General features: G+C 38.4%; 1 long non-coding RNA gene across 2 annotated transcripts; it reads right to left on the reverse strand.

Annotated features, from left to right (window-relative positions):
* Nucleotides 1-914: 914 nt before the first annotated feature.
* Nucleotides 915-2,837, reverse strand: LOC104105029 (uncharacterized). 2 transcript variants are annotated; one of them, XR_688242.4, is made up of 3 exons: nucleotides 2,821-2,837; nucleotides 1,121-1,433; nucleotides 915-1,025 (listed from the first exon to the last, which is right to left on the reverse strand). It is a non-coding gene; the product is annotated as an uncharacterized lncRNA (long non-coding RNA). The 2 variants fall into 2 exon arrangements; XR_001970956.3 differs by lacking the exon at nucleotides 2,821-2,837 and adding an exon at nucleotides 2,551-2,676.
* Between the last annotated feature and the right edge of the window lie 19,056 nt (nucleotides 2,838-21,893).

Below are 21,893 nucleotides of genomic sequence, written 5' to 3' on the forward strand. Positions count from 1 at the left end.
TGCATTTGTTGTTAGAAAAATAGTGGATGTAATTATTTTAGATGGTTTGATGGTCTATCAGAGAGGGAGCACCTACCATGTCGGGCAATATTGCATTTAATGAGTGATCGACTAAGAGTGAAAGTAAAAGAACTTGAAGAATAAATGGATAAATTAAAACAGAAATTGAAGGATGTTAAAGTGCAAATGGAGTATATAGCAGTGAATTACAAGGAGGCTGAACAACATAGGGATTGGGCAAGATCCAATGTCAAGATGCTTATGTGCTTTTGTATTTTCATGTGTATAGTCTGGATTATGGTCATGTAGTTCCGTGTAGTTTTATGCACGGCTAAACTCATAGTGGATTGGATAACGGTCGTATGTATTGTAGTAGTAGAACAAGTTGTTAGTTATTAGGTTGTTGCTTTTTTATTAAAACTTTGTATTGATTTACCTTATTGAATCATCCTTATTTTAACTCGGAAATTTATGGAGTTTTGAAGGCTGCTACATTTTTTGCAAGAATCTGTGATACACCAAGAATCTTTTAGCACATCTTAAAGTCAATTTCCTTGTTTAGAATGAACTCTCTCTACATTGCACCTCTTATATTCTTCAGCTAATAAATAGAATCTCATACACCAATAAGGATTACTATTAAACTACTCTCAATTGAGCTCAAATGTACCGCTGTAACCCCAACAAAATGGTAACAAAAGAACAATTGCTTCATACATTTGGCAGCATCAATACATCAATAAAATGACCTAAATTAACATGAACCCTAGACATCAATATTGTTCCATATAATATAGACATAAAACTAAAATAGTTCACTCTTAGAACTACTTCTTAGTTATTGATTATGAAGTATTCACTTTATTTCTTTTGTTGGCCATCATTTGTTGCAATTGTAAAGTGGTGACTGCATCTTTTCCCTTCGATTTCAGGCCCCGGGGAACAAAACCAATATCAATATTGGTTGGTGATTCACTCTTCACAGTTGAGAATCCTTGTAGAACTCTCTCACTTAAGGTACCAGGCTGAAATAAAAACAAGGCAAAAGAATTATTAATTGTAGACCAAATATAGTAACTATTTGTTCAATATGAAGGGAAAAACAAAGAAGTTAACATACATTAAACATTTGGTTTCCAGTTTGAGGGTCAGAGTATACACCAAACCCAGTAGTTCTAGGCCTTTTGTTTTCTCCAGTTGCAGCAACAACTTCAACCGAATTAGAGCCTTTAGTCTGACTAGATGAAGCTTCTCTTGGACTTACAAATGGGGTTCCTCCTCCATTACCTCTTCTGCTTCCACCTCATCTACCTTTCCCAACAACCCCTACTTTGGTTAACTCTTCTAACAGTTGTAGTGTCTTCACAAAAAGAGCTTGGTTGGGTTGGTTGGCCATTTGATTCTTTAGGCTGTGAAAAATCCCCCAGTCCAGACTACAACACATAACAGAACATGCAAGACACAGAAAAATAATAGTGAGAAATATAAATAAATGTAGATAGAATGCATAAACTTACTCCTTGAACTTTCTGGAAATAAGCTTAAAAGTGCAAAGCTTAATTGTTATTAGGAATGCATTTATGTACAGGATGATAGTTAATGACTCTACAATCACCAGAGTCTCTATCCAAAGAAGCAGCCAACAACCATTTACATGTATTTGTTTTACTCCTAACTCTTACTCTATAAGTCTCATTAGGTCTTAGTTTAATTTGCCTCCTATACTCAACAGCATAATCTGCCACATCCTTTCTAAATTGTGTTACATTCTCAAATACCATACCAAGCTCAAATACAACCACCTCACAAGCTTCATCATATCTTACGTTTTTACTTCTCCTCCTAGAGGGTAAATCTACTTTTCAAACAACTTCTACATCTAGCTCATCCCTGGTATCATCACTCTAACATTCAGAGCTACTGATATAGTCTTCATCTCCCCCCAATTTTCCAGCATATTTGTTAGCCTTGTCTACCCCAATATCCTCAAACCCCCTATCTATACCACCAACCTCTCTAATAGGTATCTCTTCTGTAACGAGAGCTTTTTTCTTCTATTTCTTGTTTCTTTTGTCTTGTCTAAGAGTTCTCAACTCCTCATCTACATTCGAGTCATCCTCTTCATGTATATCTTCTAGATCTGAATCACTACTCTCCACATCTGAAATATGACTTTCTACATCTAACAGACCAGTGAAATCACTTCCCAAACTTTGAACTACCTCTTCTACTACATCTTCTTGTAGATTAAATGCCTCACCATCTCTGTTATTTAATAACAAAGTCTCGTTCTCTCCAGTAAGGTAGCCAGTAGGTCCCACCCATCTACAACTAAAGCATGGTCAACAACATGTTTAACCCATATTTCAAAGTTGTCTCCATACTTTAAGTCTTTTATTAGATTTAATAGGTGTAGGTCCAACTCCAACAAGTGAAATTGTTTGGTCTCACTATTCTGATAATAAAAGCCCTCGACAGTCACATATCCTATTTATTTAGTATAAAATTCCAGTTCTATAATAGAAAAATGGTCCTTGTCCATATACATACATGCTAATTCAGTCTCACCAACATAAGTGGGGACAAGAATCTCGGAAAAGTAGCCCCCATGGTGCATTTTGTGAATATAATTTCCTCTGACATTTGAATCAAAGATGAATAAAATCGAAAAGAGAGATTAGAGACAGTGACAGAATGTGGCTCGAACGGAATTACAGAATATTCTCAAATCCTAATCGCTAAATCATGAAAGTAAGAACCCTAGATTTTTAGACATATTTGAATCATTATTTTTCATCAACGAGGGAAATTGATACTTACAGTAAGTATATTCTACATAAGAATCGAGGAATCACCAATGGTTTTCTTCGATTTTCCTTCCAATTTGCTAGAGAAAGAAAAAGGAGGAAATGGGAATTAAGTGGAATTACAGATATACGAGCGTTAAGGAGAAAAAAACACTAGGTCTTTTTGCCTTGTTTTTATCGGATATACTTTCATCTTTTTTAAATTAAAATGGCACAGTGGAAAAAATAATACGACTTTTATATTTTGATTGGCTGTTAATACACGTCGGCGGTGATTGGTTACACGCGATGAGCCTCTAGCATAGAAAGGAAAAAAAGTATTTATTTGGAACAAATCTGTGTTACATAAAGTGTTCAATCGGAACATACCTTTGATAAATTATCTCAGAGGAAAATCGGGACAAGTTTAGGTGGTCGTACATGATTTTGCTATTTCTAAACCATTAACATGCCATTTTCACAAAATAGATTAACCTTTTATTCAAACAAGATCCAATTTCAAACTTAATGTCTCCATCATAATTGGCATGAACTTAAATAATCATAATGTTCCAAGTTTAATCACAGTTCATTCAAAACTCAAGATTAATATTACATGGATTAACTTTGTTTTGTCAATTTGAGCATATAAAAGTTAAAACCAATAGAACTGCCTCATTAGGATTTTATAGCAAGAGACATTTGAGGCTAACTAGGAATATCACTCATGAGTTCCAACAAAATATGAAACTGAAATAATCCAAACACACCTAATAGTTTAATTAAGATTCATGCTGAAAAAGACAAGGAAGATCAGTACAGAAAACATCAAGCAAACCATGAAGCCAAGCAATGAACTCAATATTTCATTCGGAATTAACAACCTCAACTGAATTCATTTCATGTTCATCCCCCTTTTTAACAAACTTAACCGAGTTTTAAACCTTGAAACTCATTTCAAACCAAAGCTCTTATCATACTTATAATCAGACCAAACAGTAAGATAAGGACAAGGGAAATGGACCTGAACTCGATTTTCGATATATTCAAATTTTCGATGATTACAGCGCGACGAGAACTCGAACTAGAAATTGCAAACAACAGCAGCAAGAATGAGGCAAGAACTACGAGCTCAAACAATGGACGGCAACTCGAATCAACTTCAAACCTCAACTAACATCCATTTTGTTCTTGAACAAAAATGTAAAAGAAGAACCAAAAAACCTTTTATATTTTTCGATTATCAAATGAAAACAGAACTATTTTTTCTTTTCTTTTTTCCTTTTATAATATATGAATCAACTCTAGCAAAATATCTGTGATGACCCAAAAATATCATCTTTAATTTAAACATTCATTTCTTTATTTTATGAAGATGTTGAGAGCTTACCTACTATGAGTTACGTATCACCTGAATAGTTGATGTTAATGTCGTTCCTTTTCTAGAAATAAATACTTATGAGGCCACTATTAGTATTGTTTCATGTTATGTTACATTGATTGGATTATGTATATGTTGCTAGGATTGGTTTCTGGGATTATCTGGCAGATGGATAGGCCTAGTTACAAAGGAAACTCTGATGAAATATTTAGAAATTTTGGGAGTTAGTAAAATTCGGAAAATTGAAATGTGCGAAAGAAGAGATAGGTTATGTTATGTGTTTGGGGCGGACTCTACTTCTCATTCGAGGACTATTAGCATGATGGATACCTATTGGATATGATAATAAGTGTGCGAGCATATTATAAGTGAAATTGGGCCTAAGGAAAGTCCTAAGTCTAAGCCAAGTTGGAAAATTTCATAATAGACTAAAGTTCTAAATAAGTATGCACAAGACCAAATTTTGGATGAGAATATCTATATATATATAAGGATTTATATGATGGACAACTATAACATGAAAGATCTTCGAGTCTTATTTCTAACGCTTCAAACCATTTATCATTTGGATACTCCTACAAGAAGTTATGACAAAATTACCAAACGCTAGTAGAATTTGTACTACCGCGCCGCCCGGCGTGCCGCGCCTGTGGGAAATTCCAGAACGCTCCAAAATTTTATTTCCAGGCACTTTTTGCACAGCCGCCCCACGCGCCGCGACTGTACAAAAATGGTTTTTTGTGACCCAAACTTCATTTCATTTAAGTCGATTGGGGTTCATTTTAGGGTAATATCTGGTGTTTTAGAGAGAAGGGAGAGCGATTATAGATAGAGGAAAGGGGAGAACTAACGATTTCACTACTTTTCCTTGAATCAAACTTTGAAATCGCATCAAAGGGTTGCTAAGGCTTCAAAGATGTAAGAATTCCTTTTCCCAATTCTTCAATTTCGCAATCCAACTAGAAATGGATAATTAGTAAGATGATTCTTGGATGTGAGAGTATTAGTTATACATGCATGTACCAATAACGTTTGTGGGAAGATTGTTGAGTTCAAATGGGTAAATATTGGGTTGAAAATGGTAGAAATCTTCAAAGACTTTAATTGAGAATTTAAAAAGCAATCTGATATCGGATTTTAGTAAAATTTGAATGGTTGGACTCGTGGTTGAATGGTTGTTCATATTTTATAATTTTTGTCGGGTTCAGAGACGTGGGGCCCATGGGCTATTTTGGGGTTAACTTTCAGATTCTGTTAGAAAAAATATATTTTCATATGGAATTTGTTCCTATAATTTGTATTGATTGAATCGAATTAATTATGATTAGATTCGAGCCGATCAGAGTCGGAAACTCGAGGAAAAGGCATACTACTTGACTGATTGAGTGTGGTTTGAGGTAAGTGACTTGTCTAACCTTGTGTGAGGTAAATTTACCTTAGGATTGGTATTGAGGCAACGTGTTAAAAATGGTAAAATATTATTTTTGCAGAGTTATTTATTCCCGAATATTTTTGTGAGATTTTATACTCATTGTGATTGAGCCGTGAGCTCCCTATTGTGGAAAAATATTGATGTTGTTGATTTATTTTGGCAAATTAAAATATTTGAGCACTTGAGGTGCAGATTGTGATATATTGTAATATTGATACGCATGCGATGGTATAAGGTCTGTGTGTTGAAATGCATGTGGTGTGATAAAGGTGGCTTGATACGCGTGGCTAGTAGGGGAACTAATAGAAGTCATGCAGTGTGATAAGGATGGCTAAAATGCGGGATGCTATTTCGAAAAAAAAATATTTTCTTTAAAATTAAATGTGAAAGCTCTCGCGGTGATATAAAGAAATGAGATATTGTGAATTTATTTATTATTTGGGACTACGAGGCGGTACCTCGGGAGTGCTCTTGTTGATATTTATTTATGGCTGCATTTGCCTTTGATTATTGTCGTGATATTTTGTAAAGTTGTAAATTTCTGTTTTCTTTCCGCGAGGTATTATTTGCCCTTATTCTATATAATTTAATGGTGACATACTACTTACTTGATTCATTTTCATTGTCATTTATTGTTATTATAATGGTAAACATTTCATCATGTCTTTTGTTATTCTAGTAGAGCCTGACCTGGCCTCGTCACTACTCTACCGAGTAGGCTTGGCACTTACTGGGTACCGTTGTGGTGACTCATACTACGCTTCTGCATATTTTTTATGTAGATCCAGGTACTTTCTACCAGCCCAGATATCAGTGAGCTACCTGTGTACGGAGACTTCGAGGTATATCTGCTAGCGTCCGCAGACTCCGGAGTCCGATTCTATCCTTATTATGTTGTTTCCTTATTTTTCTTTAGACTCTTATATATATAGACATGGAGGATAAATTTTTAGAAGCTTGTGACTTATTCCTACCGGGTTTTGGGAAGTTGTAATTATGTGAATTACAGATTTAGTTATTTCAGATTTCTATTGTTATTCCGTATTGATAGGCTTACCTAGTCTTAGAGACTAGGTGCCATCACAACATCCTACAGAGGAAATTTGGGGTCGTGACAAGTTGGTATCAGAGCTCTAGGTTCATAGGTGTTATGAGTCACAAGCAGGATTAGTAGAGTTTTGCGGATCGGTACGGAGACGTCTGTACTTATCTTCGGAAGGCTATGGAACTGTTAGGAAAATATTCATTTTTTTTCCTTATCGTGCGCATTTGTTGACTTCAAAATTTTAAACCATTGTCTTTCCATTCTCTTACAGATGGTGAGGACAACGCACAACTGGATTCGATGATCAGACATTCGTGCCCCCTGTTGGAGCCGCCAGAGGCCTGGGCCGGGCAGAGGCCGAGGAAGACCACGTGGTGCAGCCAGAGAAACTGCATGAGCTGCTGCAGCAAAACCACCAGTAGCTCCAGTTGGAGAACAGGCACCTGAGACGTCTGTTACTACCCCTGCACTTTAGGAGACTCTTGAGCATGTTTGGCACTCTAGCTCAGGCAGGGTTGATTCCATTTGCTCCTGCCACATCTCAGGCCGGGGGAGGAGCATAGACTCCCGCCGCCCGAACCCCAGAGCCACGGGCCTAAGTTGATCACGACTCAAAGGTTATACCAGTGCAGCCAGTTGTCCCGGTTCGGCCCGAGGTTAGGGCAGTAGTTTCAAAGGGGGAGCAACTCAGGCTCGAGAGGTACAAGAAATACCTCTTTCCCATATTCAGCAGTTTAGCTTCAGAGGATACTCATGGTTTTCTTTAGGAATGTCATTGTATCCTTCATACTATGGGTATTGTGGATTCTAGTGGGGTTTCTTTCACGACATTCCAGCTTAGAGGAGCAGCCTACCAGTGGTGGTGGGCATACTAGTTGGATAGTCCAGTTGAGGCAGCTTCACTCACTTGGACTCAATTTTCAGAAATGTTCTAGAGGGAGTATGTTCCTCAGAGTCTTAGAGATGCATGTCACGCAGAGTTTGAGTAGTTGTGCCAGGGTTCTATGACTGTGTCAGAATATACGGTCTGATACAGTGATTTGGCTAGGCATGCACCAACATTAGTTGCTATTATTCGAGAGCGGGTTCGTCGATTTATTTAGGGGCTCCACCCTAGTATCAAATTTAGTATGGCCCGAGAATCGGATATGGATATCACATACCAACAGGTGGTGTCAATTGGTAGGAGATTGGAGGGTATGCGAACTCGAGAGAGAGAAGAGAGGGAAGTTAAGAGACCTCGGGATTCGGGCACATATAACAGTTCTCGTGCCCTAGCTGCAGCCCGTCATAGTAGAGGCTATATGAGCTGTCCTATTCATTCATCACTTCCAGCTTCCAGCGGTATTCCTGCTACTTCCAGACCTCAGGTTCCATATTATGCACCGCCAGGATCTACCGTACCTCCTGTACGGGGTGCTTTCAGTGGGTAATCTAATCGATTAGGCCCGAGCCAGTCCTAGAAACCACATTCTCCGAGGGCTTGTTTTGAGTGTGGTGACACTCTTCATATTATGAGGGATTGCCCCAGACTTAGGAGAGGTGCACCTCCACAGATTTCTCAGGCACCACCTATTCCACAGGGCCCTCAGCTATCTCAGGCCATGATCACTGCACCAGTTGCTACTCCACCTGCACAGCCAATTAGAGGTGGAGGTCGGACAGGTAGAGGTCGCCCTAGAGGGGGAGGCCAGGTCAGATATTATGCCCTTCCTGCTAGGACGGAGGCAGTAGCATAAGATTCTGTTATCACATGTATTATTTCGGTCTATCATAGAGATGTATCAGTCTTATTGTTCCAGGCTCCACTTATTCTTATGTGTCATCTTATTTTGCCCCATATTTGGGCATATCCCGTGATTCCTTGAGTTCTTCTATTTATGTATCTACACCCGTGGGTGAAGTAATTATTGTTGACCGCGGGTATCGTTCGTTTTTTATTGTTATCAGTGGTTTTGAGACCAGAGCTGATTTATTATTGCTCAGTATGGTGGATTTCGATATTATTTTGGGCATGGACTGGTTGTTGCCCTATCACACTATCCTTGATTGTTACGCCAAGACGGTGACGTTGGCTATGCCAGTTCTACCGCGGCTAGAGTGGAGAGGTACCTTGGATTATGTTCCTAGTAGGGTTGTTTCGTTTCTTAATGCTCAACGAATGGTTGAGAAGGGGTGTGATATGTAGCTGGCCTTTGTGAGAGATGTTAGTGTTGATACTCCTACCGTGGAGTCAGTTCCTATAGTAAAGGATTTTCCTGATGTATTTCTAGCAGATCTTCCAGGTACGCCACCCGATAGGGATATTGACTTTGGCATTGATTTGTTACCGGACACTCAGCCCATTTCTATTCCACCATATCGTATGTCCCCAGCAGAATTGAAAGAATTAAAAGAGCAATTACAATAGTTACTTGATAAGGGCTTCATTCGGCCCAGTGTATCACATTGGGGTACTCATGTTTTATTTGTAAAAAGAAAGATGATTCTATGCGGATGTGTATTGATTACTGCAAGGTGAACAAGGTTACAGTGAAGAACATGTACTCATTACCTTGTATTGATGACCTATTTGATCAGCTTCAGGGTGCCAGAGTATTCTCGAAAAATTGATTTGCGGTGAGGATATCATCAGTTGAAGATTCGAAAAGCAGATATTCCAAAGACTGCATTCAGGACTCGGTATGGTCATTACGAGTTCCTTGTAATGTCATTTAGGCTGACCAATGCCCCAGCAACATTTATGCATTTGATGAACAGTGTATTTCAGCCCTATCTTGACTCCTTCGTCTTTGTATTTATTGACGGCATTCTGGTGTACTCCCGGAGCCGGGAGGATCATGAACAACACTTGAGGACCGTGCTTCAGACTTTGAGAGAAAAGTTGTATGCAAAATTTTTGAAGTGTGAATTCTAGCTTGATTCAGTGGGATTTTTAGGTCATATAGTTTTGTGCGAAGGGATAAATGTGGATCCAAAGAAGATTGAAGCAGTGTAGAGTTGGTCTAGACCGTCCTCAACTATGGAGATTCTGAGTTTCCTTGGTTTGGCAGGGTATTATCACTGATTTGTGGAAGGTTTCTCTTCTACTTTTACACCTATGACCAAATTGACCCAGAAGGGTGCTCCGTTCAGGTGGACCAAGGAATGTGAGGAGAGCTTTCAAAAGCTCAAGACATCTTTGACTACAGTCCCAGTATTGGTGTTGCCTACAGGTTTAGGGTCTTATATTGTGTATTGTGATGCATCGCTTATTGGTCTCGGCGTAGTGTTGATGCAAGATGGTAGGGTGATTGCCTATGTGTCCAGATAGCTAAAGGTACATGAGAAGAATTATCCGGTCCTAGACCTTGAGTTAGCAGTTATTATTCATGCCTTGAAGATTTGGCGGCATTATTTGTACGGTGTCCATTGTGAGGTCTACACCGATCACCGAAGTCTACAACATCTGTTTAAACAGAAAGATCTTAACTTGAGGCAGTGGAGGTGGTTGGAGTTGCTTAAGTATTATGATATCAACATTCTCTATCATCCCGGGAAGGCCAATATAGTTGCATATGCCTTGAGTCATAAGGCGGAGAGTTTGGGCAGCTTAGCATATTTACCGGCAGCAAAGAGGCCTTTAGCCTTGGATGTTCAGGCCTTAGCCAACTAGTTTGTTAGATTGGATGTTTCCGAGCCGGACCGAGTTTTGGCTTGTGTGGTTTCTCAATATTCTCTTTATGATCGTATCAGAGAGCGTCAGTATGATGACCCCCATCTGCTTGTCCTTAAGGACACAGTTCATCACGGTGATGCCAAAGAAGTCACTATTGGAGATAACGGTGTATTACGGATGCAGGGTAGGCTATGTGTACCAATGTAGATGGCTTGCGTTAGTTGATTCTCCAGGAGGCTCAGAGTTTGTGGTACTCCATTCATTCGGGTGCAACAAAGATGTATCAGGACTTGAGACAACACTATTGGTGGAGGCGGATGAAGAAAGACATAGTGGAATATGTAGCTCGGTGCTAAATTGCCAGCAGGTGAAGTATGAGCATCAGTGACCTGGTAGATTGCCTCAAAAGTTAGAGATTCCAGAGTGGAAATGGGAGTAGATCACTATGGATTTTGTTGTTTGGCTCCCACAGACTCAGAGGAAGTTCGATGCAGTTTGGGTGATTGTGGATAAATTGACCAAGTCAACTCATTTCATTCATGTAGTTACTACTTACTCCTCGGAGCAGCTAGCGCAGGTTTATATTCTCGAGATCGTCAGGCTTCATGGTGTACCGGTATCTATTATCTCTGATCGGGGTACGAAGTTTACATCACAGTTTTGGAGGGTCGTACAGTGTGAGTTGGGTACTCGGGTAGAGTTGAGTACAACATTTCACCCTCAGACGGACGGGCAGTCCGAACGCACTATTCAGATACTGGAGGACATGCTTCGTGCGTGTGTGATAGATTTTGGGGCTGCTTGGGATCAGTTCTTGCCACTTGCGGAGTTTGATTACAATAACAGTTATCAGTCGAGCATTCAGATGGCGCCGTATGAGGCCTTATATGGTAGGCGGTGCCGGTCTCTAGTGGGTTAGTTTGAGCCGGACGAAGCTAGACTATTGGGTACGGACTTGGTTCAAGATGCTTTGGAAAAGGTAAAATTGTTTCAGGATCGGCTTCGTATAGCTCAGTCTAGACAAAAGAGTTATGCGGATCGGAAGGTTCGTGATGTTGCATTCATGGTTGGTGAACAGGTCTTGCTCCGGGTTTTGCCTATGAAGGGTGTTATGAGGTTCAGAAAGAAGGAAAAGTTGAGCACGAGGTATATCAGACCTTTTGAGATTCCTGAGAGAGTTGGAGAGGTGGCTTACAGACTTGCACTACCACCTAGTCTCTCTGCAGTTCATCCGGTATTCCATGTATCCATGCTCCGAAAATATCACGGTGATCCTTCCCATGTGTTAGACTTCAACTCAGTTTAATTGGACAAAGATTTGACTTACGAGGATGAGCCGGTAGATATTCTAGCTCGTCAGGTCCAACAGTTGAGGTCCAAGAGTTATCCTTCAGTTCGGGTACAGTGGAGTGGTCATCCAATTGAGGCAGCTACCTAGGAGTCCGAGTCGGACATACGTAGTAAATATCCACATCTTTTCACCAGCTCAGGTACTTTTCTAATTTCGTTCGAGAACGGACGTTTATTTTAGAGGTGGAGAATGTGATGACCCAAAAATATCATCTTTAATTTAAACATTCATTTATATATTTTATGAAGATGTTGGGAGCTTACCTGCTATGAGTTACATATCACCTGAATAGTTGATATTAATGTCGTTCCTTTTCTAGAAATATATTGCTTATGAAGCCACTGTTAGTATTGTATCATGTTATGTTACGTTGATTGGATTATGTATGTGTTGTTAGGATAGGCTGGGATTCTCTGGCAGGTGGATAGGCCCAGTTACAAAGGAAACTCTGGCGAAATATTTTAAAATTTTGGGAGTTAGTAAAATTCGAGAAATTGAAATGTGCGAAAGAAGAGATAAATTATGTTATGTGTTTGGGGGCGGACTCTACTTCTCATTCAAGGACTATTAACATGATGGATATCTATTGGATATGATAATAAGTGTACGAGATATATTATAAGTAATATGGGGTCTAAGGAAAGTCCTAAGTCTAAGCCAAGTTGAAAAATTTCATAATAGACTAAAGTTTCAAATGAGTACGCACAAGATCAAACTTTGGACGAGCATAGCTACATATAAATAAGGAGTTATGTGATGGACAACCTATCAACTGAAAGATCTTCGAGTCTAGTTTCTAAGACTCTCATTTTATTCATTTTTCCTTGTGCCCATAAACAAAGTGCTACCCATGATGCAAGGAAATCATACCTCTATCTCGCTTGACTTAGCATCCTCAAAGATTGATCAGAAAGTCTTTCTTTGGACAGTAATGTAGGCTTTTGGATAGGGTTAGAAAGAAATGGTGGCATGAAGGCTCAAAATAACTTAAGATGAAAGGGTTCAAAATTACAACTTTTAGAATCAAATCTTTTGCAAAACTAAAACTTCTACCCCAGTTTCTTTGAGTCTGAGGAATTTTGGATTTTTATTTTGATGGGACCGAACCTTGGAGTAAGGCTGCCTACATATCCTTAAAATGAATCAGGTGGAGCGTAGTTCCAACTACAATTCATTTTTTCTTTCTTTCTTTCTTTCTTACTTTTTTTTTCTTTCTCCTTTTTTTTTCTTTTCTTTTCTCTATTTTCTATTTTCTAACTCTATTTTCTGATTCCAAATTAGGGGTATGAAAGAAAATAAATTAAGGATTAAAAGGGGTAGCAAATGATGAAAGTGTTTGGGTAGCTGAATAAAACGCCTTCGTCATACCGAACTTTGGAAATACCGAGTACAAGACATGCAATTGAAGTTAAGGTTAGAATGGACGGGATCTCAACCTCTAATTCAGAGGGACGGGATCTCAACCTCTAATTTTTGAAATGATGCCTCTTCATCACATTCAACTTCTTGGATCATTATTCCAAGGTTAGAATGGCTTTTAAGATCTGGCTAAAAATTTCTCATGTATGTCATGTCATTAGAACCAGCATAAAAAAGAAATGTACAAAGGAAAAACAAATTGAAACCGATATTAGGAATAACATTAAAAGACGAAAAATTGCATTTCACTGGAAATAAAAAGATAGAAGGGTTTGAACATCAAAACAAGAAAAAGTAAAATCTGAGTTACAACCCTAGAATAACCGAGATAACATAAAGAAAAATAAAGCAAATTACTAATACTCCTCCCGTGTGGGGAGGGGAGTAGCTTCCCAGTTGCTAAGCTTCATATTGGCCCAACAAACTGCACATCTTCATTGCTAGAACCTTCCCTAATTTCAACCATATCAATCTCATCAAATCGATTTTGGGACATTCTGATCAACTCTTCATCAAAATTAATTACTGGTTTCGGGACTGATGATATTGGAAGTTTTGCATCCCCCGACTTGATAAAGGACTTGGGGATGTGCGGGACAGGTTTGGGAAGTGACCATAACTCCTCTTCCTATTTTTTAGTCTTTTTCTATCCTTCTTCATGGCCATTAATCCCAAACCAAATGTACCAAAGTTTTCACGTGGACACACCGGATGCACAATACCCATTAGTGATGAACCCAAACCTTTACCTGATACAAAACCATACTTTAACATCTCATTAGCTACCATGACAATCGAGGATGATAGCCTCGGCTTTGGAATGCATTTTTCTTCAGGAAGTTCCTGGAGGCAAACTTGGCTTTAGTTTTAGCTTGATGTGGACGGGTGCGCTTCAATACTAGTTGGACTTGTTCAACTTCTTGCGACGCACCTTCTTGTTGTAAGCTCTATCCATTTTCTCTTGATTAAGTTGACCGTGATATTTTGCACCACTCATCATCATCAATTTCAACTTCTACAATAATTCAGAGAGACAGGATCTGAACCTCTATTTTTGCAAATGTTACCTCTTCATCACATTCAACTTCTTGGATCATTATTTCAAGGTTAGACTGGCTTTTAAGATCTGGCTAAAAATTCTTCATACATGTCATGTCATTAAAACCGGCATAAAAATAATTGTACAAAAGAAAAACAAATTGAAGCATATATTGGGAATAACAATAAAAGACGAAAAATTACATTTCACTGAAAATAAAAGGATAGAAGGGTTTGAACATAAAAACAAGCAACAGTGAAATCCGGGTTACAACTCATGAATAACCTAGATAACAAAAAGAAAAACAAAGCAAACTACCAAAACTCCTCCCGGGTGGGGAGGGGAGTAGCTTCCCAGTTGCTAAGCATCACACTCGGACCAATAAACTATACATCTTCGTTGCTAGAACCTTCTCCAATTTCAATCATATCAACCTCATCAAATAGATTTTGGGACATTCTGATCAATTCTTCATCAAAATCAATGAAGAATTTTGATGAAGAATTTTGATGTTTTGCAACCCCCGACTTGATAAAGGGCTTGGAGATGTACGGGACAGGCTTGGGAAGTGACCATACCTCCTCTTCTTATTTTTTAGCCTTTTTTTGTCCTTCTCCATGGCCATGAATCCCAAACCAAATGTACCAAGGTTTTCACGTGGACACACCAGATGCACAATACCCTGTAGTGATGAATCCTAACCTTTACCTGGTACAAAACTATACTTCAACATCTCGTTAGCTACCATGACAATCGAGGATGATAGCCTCGGCCGTGGAATGCATTTTCCTTCAGGAATCTTTTCGACAGATACTTTTTTGAAAGTTTGGTAAACTAAAGGTCTTTTATCATCTCCAGCCTCAACAAATAGAACTGATGAATCCTTATACAGAGATAGATCCTCCTTACTGTGGACAACTAATTCTTGCTTGTCCCACTCAAATTTTGCCATTTTATGTAGAGAAGATGGCATTGCCTTAGCCGCATGTATCCAGGGCCATCCCAATAACAAACTATAGGAAACAGCCATGTCTAGCATTTGAAATTTTATAGTGAACCCAACTGGCCCTATCACCAATTCAAGAATTATATCTCCAACAGAATCTTTTCCTTCCCCATCAAAGCCTCGAACACATACATTATTCATGTGGATTCTTTCAATGTCGATCTTTAATTTTTGCAAATTAGACAAAGGGAAAATATTTGCACTGGAGACGTTATCAACCAACACCCTCGTGAAAAAATAATTCTCGCATTTCACCATGATATAAAGAGCTTTATTGTGTTCCGTACCCTCTATAGGAAGCTCATCGTCCGCAAAAGTGGTCATATTTGCTTCGAAGATCCTGCTAGCAATCTTTTCCAATTGATTTAATGTGACCTTATCAGGAATATGTGCCTCATTCAGAATCTTCATTATGTCTCTGTGGTGTTCATCTGAATATATCAACAAAGATAAGAGAGAGATATTAGCTGGAGTTTTCCTTAATTATTCGACAATGGAATAGTCTTGCACTTTCATCTTTTTCAAGAACTCTTCAACCTCTTCCTCGGTGACCGGTTTCTTTACTGGCATTTGGATATCCTTGAAGGGTTTGGCCTTCCTCAATTCTTCTGAGGTAAAATACCTCCCCAAATGAGTCGGTCCTCCGGTCTCATTGAAATCTTCCTCCATTTCTTTCCCTTTATATGTCACTATTGTTCGTTTATAGTTCCACTGGACAGCCTTTGTATCAACCACTGGCAACTGAATCGCTGGTTTAATAACAACAGGGGTAATGGGAGACCCTTTCACGACTACAACAAGATTTCTTGGGATCCCTAGTACAACCAATATCGACTTTTTCTGACTTTCCCCAACATCGTTCGAAGGTCCTTTCACAACCAACACATATTTCTTCACGTTAAGAGGACTTAGTTTCTCTGTCACCTCTTCGACCGTCAAGGGCATTGCTTTTGTGGTGCCTAGATCCTTAACTGAATTACCTTCACTAGCACGAACCATCACGATGGACTTGGAAGAACTCCCCGACTCCCCTTCTTTTCGAACTATTTCAATCATGCGTCTTTCTATATGTGCTGGTAAAGGATTTTGGTTAATGTTTGGCATATCTGGGCTTTGAATTGTAATTTTAACTGTATCAATAAGCTCTTGGATTTCTCTCTTCAAGTGCCGACACTTCTTTATGTCGTACCCCAGGGGGAGACGATCTGGGACATTGTCTATATTGAACTGAAAATGTCGGGAAAAGCCTTAGCCATATCATCCCACATTTACCACTTATTAACATCTTGATGGGCGTACCATTCCAAGGCTTTCCCACTCAAGCTCTTATTTAAATAGACCATAAACATCTCGTCTTTTCTGCCAGCAACTCTCATCTTACTACAAAAACCTCTCTAAAGGGCTGCGGGATCTCCATATCCATCGTACAAATCAAACTTTGGTATCTTAAATCCCGCAGGAAGTTGGACATCAAGGATCAAACATAGGTCCTTGTAAGATACACTCACTTGGCTCCATATTCCTTGCATGTTCCTTGAAAAATGCTCCATGATTTTCACTTTCCTAGATATCTCATCTTGCTCCATATTCAACGGGAGGCTCAAAGTGAGGGGTATAACAATAGAGATCTAGGACCTTAAAAGTTGGTTCTAGAACATAATATTGGGTATGAGGAACTTTGAATGTGGGTTCACTAGAAGATCGATGGATGGTAGGTTGTGGAGGGGCTACAAAAACAAGAGTGGATGTTGGGGCGGGATATGAGATTGTTTTGGCTGGTGGAGCATGAAAAGGTTGGGACGACGTTCCAGGGTAGTTGTCGTAAGGGGTAAAGCCTGGAGGATGTTGTGCGGAAAGATCGACTCTAATGGGAATCTGGGTTTGCGATAGTGGTGAGATGGAGGCAGGTTTTTCTGTGTAATTAGTGGCAAATGAGGATGGAGGATTCCCCCTGATCCAAGCCTGATACATCTCTGTCATCTGTTGTTTCAACCTTTGGACCTCTTCTTTCAACTCAGATATCGATTCCACAATCTCCCTCGGTGGGTCAAACACACATGTACCCAATTTTTTGCTAGCCATGGCTGCCTTGTGCTTTGACCTAGTGTTGTATGGATGACTCGCCAAAGTACCACAAACTAACCACCTTCCTAAAATGATAATAATGAAAATAACAAAGAGGAGCAAAACAAAGCCACCAATGTTAGCGTTACGGCATTTATCAAATAATAATATCACATTGCGTGCAATGCACCTAGCAACAATTAAAGGTGTATGAAATCATCCCAATTTTCTCGTTCCAACCTTCCTTTTTAATTTCTTTTAACGCTCTTTGGTTTACTCATTTTCTTTCCTTTCTTTTCCTTGCTGCTCATGACTTTTCTTTCGTCTCATTCTTCACATCCTGCAATTTTATCTTCTTCTTTTTTTCTTTAATTTTAAAAATGATTCGATCGAACCCGATGTAGATTGCCTACGTATCATTTCCCACATGAATCAGGCCAAGCGTAGTTCTAGAAAAGTGATGGACAAAATAAACTAAAAAGCAAAAATCTTTTTGAATTTTTCATTTATAACTTTTTTTTTGTTTTCAAATACAAATGGGAAATACGTTGACAAAAGACTCGACATACTCAGATAGACTATGACAGACTCTGACATCACCTAAAAGTCTCCATACTACTGGACAAGACAATAAAGTAAAATAAAATATGAAAATAGACTCAAAAATTTAAAAAGTCTCCTCAAACAACTCCTAAAGGCAACGATCCTGGCTGGGATGGTCCTGGAGCGTCTGTCATGCTCAAACTCTGGTAAATGGAACAATAATTGAATTAGAATAATAAGATCAAATAAAGTTAGTGACTCAAGACCCTATGTGAGACCATAACACTTCCTATTGAATACATGCAATACACGAATAAGGTTATTTTTTAAAACTGGCCTACGTGGCTAGAAGCGTAAACTCAATAAGGGTGACCTCTAAGACATGGAAACACCTCACGAAGGTCTATATGGCCTTAAACTTCAAGGAATCATAATCTCAAGAATTACTTTGTAAAAATGACCCCTTTGCAAAAATTATCTATGTGGCCAGAAATGGCTGAGCACGCAAATTCAACAGGTATAGAACTTAAACTAATAGGATACCTTATTGTGGGCTTAGGACTCTAATACATGATTTAACAAGACACTTTTGCAAAAATATCCCTATTTTTCAAAGACGATTGATGTGGCCAAATGTGGCTAGACATGCAAGACTTGGCTACGACCCCCGAAGCCAAGAACTTGAGACTCACTCAGAAGACCGGACCCTATGTGGGTTTCCTATGTATCCCCTCCCCCCGAAAGACGAGAATCCGGTATGCGTAGTTCGGGAGGATTGGATGTAGGAGAAAGCTTTGAAAAATGCAACTGATTTGGAAAAAACTATTTTTGTCTTTTTGAAAAATGAAATGAAGAAAGTGTAAATTCTCTTTTTTCTTTTTGTTTTTAATCTTTTTAGAAAACTGGGGAAAAAACTAAAAGTGATAAAAAAATTCAATATTCTCTCTTACTTTATTTTTCACCCTTCTTTCCCAAATATCAGTCCGCCAAATGACCTTTTGACCCTCAAAGATGCAACATTTAGCACATAGGATGATTGGATGTCATTTTGGCCCATCGGGCCCATTTGACATAATTTAGACAGGCTTACTACAAAGGAACACGATACCTAGGACCAGGCCGTTCTAGGTCATAATGATATGATGCACATAATCCTGATCTAAAGGCTCACCTACGTTTGGGGTTCACTAACAAGGCAATTCGGGGGAGCTTATGGTCGATGGTGGCTGCTCAAGCATTTCACCCACTCCATACGTCTGACGACCCTCCCCCCCTAAAATAAGGGTGACTTAATAAAGAGTTCGTGCACGCGACGCGTACGACGAGACTTGTTGCAGAAAGAATTGACCTAGAGTTATGCAAATGATGACAGTTATAAAGCAGTAACACATAAAAGAAAATGGTAAACACATAAATAACTAGCAAATAAAATAAAACTAAATAAGAAACAACAAAACCAAATAAAGAACATAAAAAATCTCAACCAAATATTCTAAAAAGCCAACAAGATCAAGTATCAGCTCGAACCTGCAATTCCCAGCAGAGTCGCTAAAGCTGTCACACCCTTTTTTTTCTTAACCCTCTTTAAAAGAGATAAAAGGATTTTTAAGCTCAAAAAGATTTTCAATCAAAAATTGAAAAAAAATTGTGTAAAAGGAATTTTCTCAGAGTCGCCACTTGACCTGAATCTCGGTGTGCCAAGTCACCGCTTAAAAGCAATTTTTCCTTAAAAATATTTTTGACTCTAAAACATAGTTTGCATGAGAAATCCAAGTAAGGAGGTTCATTTAACTCGGGGACAAGGTGTTAGGCACTCTCCAAGTCCCGTAACTAGTACGGTTGCATAATTTATCAGATTGGCTTTTAAGAATATTTCGATTGAGGTAGAGACACATAAAAGCGAAAATAAACACAAAAGCGGCTCGAGGTCGTCCCTACCTAATAAAAGAAAAATAAGAGAATAGCAAAGAAAGAACTAAAAGAAAATATACTAAAAATCTAATCTATCCTACACTGCTTCCTTCACGATGCTCGTCACGGCCTCCAAATAAAAGTACTACGGGACATTCCCCGGATAAATAATAAACTAAAGGGACGAACTCTCACCTTGAATAAAAGAAAAGACCTAAAGTTTGCCTACCCAAGTGTGGTCGGCCTAAACATGCTACTAGCGAATAATATAACAAAATAAACAAATAAATAAAACATAGCTAAATAAAAGAAAAACTCTAAATCTTGCTCATGTTTTTATTTATTTAAACCTAGCCCAATTCTTAAGCATGCAAGTCAAGGTTAATAGCTAACGGGCTCGATCTTCCCACTTCCCAAGACCCAATATCATTTAACAAAATGTGCGGAAGGAAAATAATCATTCAATCACAACATCTTTCCAAATCGCATGAAACTAGCATGCAAATAAAATAAAATAAAATAAAGGAAAGATAAAAATAACAAAATAAGGCTGAATAATGAAAGACAGATTATAAGTATGATAAGAGCTGTGTTAAAATCCCAATTGTGCCATATTAGCCCACTAATGCCATCTCTTAATTCTAAAACCCCAAACAAAACAAAGTACTCAGTCACTGAAGTAATAGTCTTTCACAATTCATCATCCATTTTTAAAACAAACGATACACTCCGCTACAATTCATAGGAGAACAAAGTGAATAATTCTTCATGACTCATAGTCATTACACTAGAGTTAAAATAGAGATACGTTTCATGAAAAATTCATTTACACTAACCAACGATGCCATTAACATGCTATTTTCACATAGTAAATAATTTCTAAACCATTGACAGGCCATTTTCATAAAATAGATTAACCTTTTATTCAAACAAGATCCAATTTCAAACTTAATGTCTCTAACATAATTGGCTTGTCTCCATAACTCAAGATTAATATCACATGGATTAACTTTCTTTTATCAATTTGAGCACATAAAACTTAAAAACCAATAGCACTGCCTCATAAGAATTTTATAGCAAGAGACATTTGAGGCTAACTAGGAATATCACTCATGAATTCCAACAGAACATGAAACTGAAACGATCCAAACAAACCTAATAGTTTAATTAAGATTCATGCTGAAAAAGACAAGGAAGATCAGTACAGAAAATATCAAGCAAACCATGAAGCCAAGCAATAAACTCTATATCTCATTCGGAATTAACAACCTCAACTGAATTCGTTTCATGTTCATCCTCATTTTTAACAAATTTAACCGAGTTTTAAACCTTGAAACTCATTTCAAACCAAAGCTCTTATCATACTTATAATCAGACCAAACAGTAAGATAATGAGAAGGGAAATGGACCTGAAATCGCTTTCCGATATATTCAAATTTTCGATGATTACAGCGCGATGAGAACTCGAACCAGAAATTGCAAACAACAGCAGCAAGAATGAGGCAAGAACTGCGAGCTTGAACAATGGATGACAACTCGAATCGGCTTCAAACCTCAACCAACATCCATTTTGTTCTTGAACAAAAATGTAAAATAAGAACCAATTTTTTTTTTGTATTTTTCGATTATCAAATGAAAACAAAACTGATTTTTATTTATTTATTTTTTAATATATTAATCAACTCTAGCAGAAAATCAGAAGAAAATTGGAGGAGAACCTAAAACCCTAACGTTTTCCTCTCCTCTTTTTCTTGTCCGAAAATCCCTTTTTTATATCACTCTTTGGAACCTCCCTCCTTTTTTTCCAAGAAACAGTGGATAAAAGTCCCTCAAACAAAATCCGAAAAACGTCCCAAAATCCAAGAGCCTTCTGATTTTCTTTTTGTGGGCGATTTAGGGACAAATGAAAGGCAAGGATTCATTATGAATCACTCCACGGCTCCCATTAATCCAATAATCGATCAAAAGAGAATCAAAAATGCGTTTGAGGGAATAAAAAAATATTTTATCAAAAGTTCGTTAGGCTACGTGGCAAAGGGAGAGAGGAGGGACCACGTGGGGAAAGTGAATGAGTTAACTCGCTTGATTCCAGCAAGTTTGGGAGTAGTGGTGCGGCGGCAGAGGAGTAAAGGGGGTGGTGCGACTGGTTTGTAGAAATTAGGTTTAGGATTTTGAGTTTTATTAGGTTTACATATGGTGGGAGAATTGATGATGGCCATAAGATTAGAGAGGATGGATGGCTGGGATTGAAGGATTAA

Source organism: Nicotiana tomentosiformis, chromosome 8 (assembly GCF_000390325.3).
Source record: "Nicotiana tomentosiformis chromosome 8, ASM39032v3, whole genome shotgun sequence".
Lineage (NCBI taxonomy): Eukaryota > Viridiplantae > Streptophyta > Magnoliopsida > Solanales > Solanaceae > Nicotiana > Nicotiana tomentosiformis.